The sequence below is a fragment of the Loxodonta africana genome, chromosome 23 (assembly GCF_030014295.1).
Source record: "Loxodonta africana isolate mLoxAfr1 chromosome 23, mLoxAfr1.hap2, whole genome shotgun sequence".
Lineage (NCBI taxonomy): Eukaryota > Metazoa > Chordata > Mammalia > Proboscidea > Elephantidae > Loxodonta > Loxodonta africana.
The window spans coordinates 28,518,673-28,523,059 of record NC_087364.1 but is presented as its reverse complement, the minus strand read 5'-3'; the positions used below and the strand labels follow the sequence as shown (position 1 = coordinate 28,523,059).

Below are 4,387 nucleotides of genomic sequence, written 5' to 3'. Positions count from 1 at the left end.
TCTAACAAATTATTATTTGAGGTAGAGCTTGCCATGTGGTTCTGTGCAAGATGCTGTTGCATGGCAACGCCATCCAAGGATGGGGGCTTCCTGGCCTGGAAAACTGAATGAATGATAAACTGCTTGGTGCTGCTGAAATGAGGAGCACCTCTGTGGAAAGACTAAAAAGATGCTATTGAGAGAGTTGGCACAGGTAGTGCAGCAGGATGCAAGAATCCAGGTAGTCAGAGTGTGTGAGGAAGAGTTCTGAAGAGATCTGGGCAAAGGGAATGTTATGGATTGAATTGTGTCCCCCCAAAATATGTGCTGTAAATCCTAACCCCTATAATGGTTATAATTCCATTTGGGAGTGAGTTTTCTTTGTTATGTTAATGAAGCAGTGTTAATGCAGGGTGTGTCTTAATTCAATCTCTTTTGAGATATATAAAAACAGCAAGCTAGTGAGCAGAGATGGGAGATAGATGCCATGCCACATGAAGATCACCATGGAGCTAAGGGACAGAAGCTGAAGAGACAAGGCCTTCACCCAGAGCTGACAGAGACAGAAAGCCTTCCCCTGGAGCCAACACGCTGATTGTGGACTTCTAGTCTTCTAATTCGGAGAAAATAAATTTCTGCTTGTTAAAACCACACTCTTGTATTTTCTGTTATAGCAGCACTAGATAACTAAGAGAGGGAGGGTTGGTTTGGACTGATAGTTCCTTCTCAATCAGGTCTGCTAAAGCTTTTCAAGAGACATCAAAGGGATCAAAGGCCAACACCTCCTCTGGTTGAAGAACCAAAGCCAAATGCTGTTTGCCAGTCCACAGTAGATGATGTTGTTGTTGTTAGTTGCTGTTGAGTCAATTTAGACTCATGGCAGCCCCACATGTGTAGAGCAGAACTGCTTCTAAGGATTTTCAAGGCTGTGACCTTTGGAATTTTATCGCCAGCCAGGCCTTTCTCCTGAGTAACCTCCAACCTTTTGGCTAGTAGTTGAGCACTTAGCTGTGCCATTCAGAGACTCCTAGAGGATGATAATGGGCTGTTTTTGACATGAGTTTTGTGGTTGTGGTGCTGTAGGCAGTTCCTGAACATCTGAGGGATGCTGGGGAAAGGAGAAAGTCTGCCTGGGATGGGTTGGGGGAAGGTGAAAGTTGTCGGAGAATAGCCACTGTGACTCTGTCACTGCTCCCTCAAAAGGGGATCAAGTACTCTGACTGGATGAACTGATGATCGAATTGGACTTTTTTATTTTTTCCAGAAACAAAATGCTTCATTTGTACTATGAGACTGTAAAAGAAAACCAAGTTTACCATTGACACTGTGCTTTTTTTAAAAAAAACACACTTTAGAGCAGTTTGAGCTTGACAGAGTAGGTTGGATTTTGACAAACCAGGTGATGGTGAAGACATATTCCTCTTAATTATCTGCTGGGAATTGTCACTGTTTCCTGTACTGAAAGTGTCTGGAGGTTTGTCAGTTGGGCTCTGCAGTGCTGTCACCTTGTTCTTATTCTTGTCATTTAAACTCATGAACAGCTGGTGAAAATTGGGACTTCAGTAGCTTCTGCTCATGTTCTTGGTGTCTACCCACCTGCATTTCCTCTCTTGTGGAGCTGGCCGCCCCCAATTCATGTAGACACATGAAGTCAGGTTTTGGACACTACACATTCTTTGAGCAGTTGCTGCAGTACCTTGTTATCCATGGAAATGCTAGAAGTGCTCTGCCATCTGCCACCCTGTTGTGGACATGCTGTCCTGCTCTGAGGGCATCTTCTGACCAGAGAGAGGTTGCACCATCACTAACACTTAGATGTGGTGGGCCTGAACATGATGTGCAGTTATTGATGGCAACTTTTTATATCTCACCAAGCCTCCAAAGTATCAGGGTCCTTTTAAAATCTCTGCGTCTGTTAGGTGCTGAGATAGACCTACGACAAAGACAAGGTTTTTTGTACAACACATGCACTAGCCAAATGTTAGCCATCTTTCCGATACTTTGTTTTCTCTCATTCGTTTCTGGTTTTTCCTCATTCCTGATCCTTTGCTATTCTTCCTGGGAGAGTGGTTTGTACACTCAGGGTCTTCTGGATGTCCCTTTCTACATGGAAGAAAAAGCTGATTTCATCAGTGTAAGTGTGATGCCAACAAAATCAGCACATCTGGTAGCCACACACACAAGGGAGAAAGCCAATGTCATCTCTTTCCAAGCATTCAGTATTAAGAGAGGTTTTCCCCCACATCAGTACTGTGAGACATCTTCCCCTTGATTAAATTGCCGCAGAAGTCTATACTATGAAACCTGTGAGAGCAGGAACTCAACGGGACTGCCTTGTTTTTCCAGGTCTCGAAAGTTTTCTGCCTTTGACAGGGTGCAGTCTTACCACTTTTCTATTCCTCATTTTAGTGGAAAATATTTGAGTTTTCCTTCTCTGACAGGTTTCCAAATTACACAGGTTCTGACTTTCACAGGTTTTACGATAATAAATTAAAGGAAAAGAAAGTTCAGCCCCAAGCGCTAAAACAGCGCTCTGAAGACCCACCTTCCTTGCCTTGCTTTTCCCTAGCCATCCTAACAAGGGACAACCACAGAATGAGTGTCTGAGAACAGCTCCTTGTACCAGGTCTGACTGCTGCTGTGAATGACCTTTACCACTGAGATTCTGTTTTTAGAAAGTTCCTTGTCAACAATTTTTAAGAGTGTGAAAGAGTTCCAAAACCAAAAGTCTGAGAACCGCTGCCTCAGAGACCTTCTCAACTTAGAACAGTATCCTCTGACATATCCAGTCTGCTGGGGGGAAAAGTGGCTTTTGCCAAGAGGGCTTTGTTCATTACTGGGGTTTTTTTTTTTTTTTTTGGTTGTTTTTTAAATTTTTTTCTCTTTTATTCGTCTTTAACTACAGAAGCACCATTGCAATCCAACCAGGCTGACCCCACTGTCCCAGAGACCAGACGCGCCATCTACACTCTGCCACTGCCATGTGACTGTGGCTTCTCGCACCTGTTGTTTTCCTCCGTGTAAAACCATCCCCGGCCCTGCAATAATTTTCATCCTGTTTATCTTCCAACAAAGTACAAGCCCACCACTTACCAAAGACTGCCCAACCAGCTCAGCTAACCCTGACCCTGCAAATTAACTTAAAATGGAGAAAAACTGATATCTGAGGCAAAAATACATTCTTTACGTAGCCTTAAAATAATCCTCTCTCCAAGGTTCTAAGTTCTTCTAAATCTGGAAAGTAAATGCTACAAATTTCAAGTTGATGACTGTAAATACTAATGATCTATAGCATTTACTAACAGAATTAATGAGAGGATCCTATGTCATGGATTGAATTCTGTCCCCCCAAAATATCTGTCAACTTAACAGGTCCTAATTCCCAGTATTGTACGATTGTCTACCATTTTGCCATCTGATGTGATTTCTCTATGTGTTGTAAATCCTGTCGCTATGATGTAATGAGATGGATTAGTGGCAGTTATACCGATGATGTCTACCAGATTAGATAATGTCTTAAGCTAATCTGTTTTGAGATATTAAAGACAGAAGTGAGCAGAGAGACTTGGGGACCTTATACCACCAAGAAAGCAGTGCAAGGAGCAGAGCACGTCCTTTGGACCTGAGGTTCCCATGCTGAGATGTTTCCAGACCATGGAAAGACTGATGATTAGGACTTTCCTCTAGAGCCGACAGAGAGAGAAAGCCTTCCCCTAGAGCCAGTGTCCTGAATTCAGACTTCTAGCCTACTTGACTATGAGAGAATAAGCTTCTTTGTTAAAGCCATGCACTTGTGATATTTCTGTTACAGCAGCACTGGATGACTAAGACATCCTGCATGCTTTGTACTGTTTTTCTGTAAAAACTTGTGATAAATTTATGTAGGGACTCCCCATGGATTTTAAAAGCATATAAATTTCAATTTTAAGCATTCAGTGTGCAAAATGATGTTTAATATGTACATTGAACAAAATGCTGCTCAGTGTACATTTGTTGACTTAATGTGGAATAAATGAATAACAGGTGCATAAAAAACCAAACCCATTGCCATCGAGTCAACTCCAACTCATACTGACCCTATAAGACAGGGTAGAACTGCCCCATAGAGTTTCCAAGGAGCACCTGGTGAATTCAAACTGCTAACCTTTTAGTTAGCAGCCATAGCACTTAACCACTACACCACCACAGTTTCCGGTAGGTGCCAATAGTGGTTTAAAGAAGCCCTGGTGGCCCAGAGGTTAAGAACTCAGCTGCTAACCAAAAGGTTAACAGTTTGAATTGACCAGCTGCTCCTTGGAAACCCCGTGGGACAGTTCTACTCTGTCCTATAGGGTCACTATGAGTCGGAATCAACTCAAAGGCAATGGGTTTTGGTATAGTCATTTAAGAACAGAGTAAGCTATGTCAT

At 42.6% G+C, this 4,387-nt stretch overlaps 1 pseudogene; it reads right to left on the bottom strand.

Annotated features, from left to right (window-relative positions):
- Window positions 1-1,175: 1,175 nt before the first annotated feature.
- Window positions 1,176-2,211, bottom strand: LOC111751669 (CCR4-NOT transcription complex subunit 4-like; annotated as a pseudogene).
- Window positions 2,212-4,387: the final 2,176 nt, after the last annotated feature.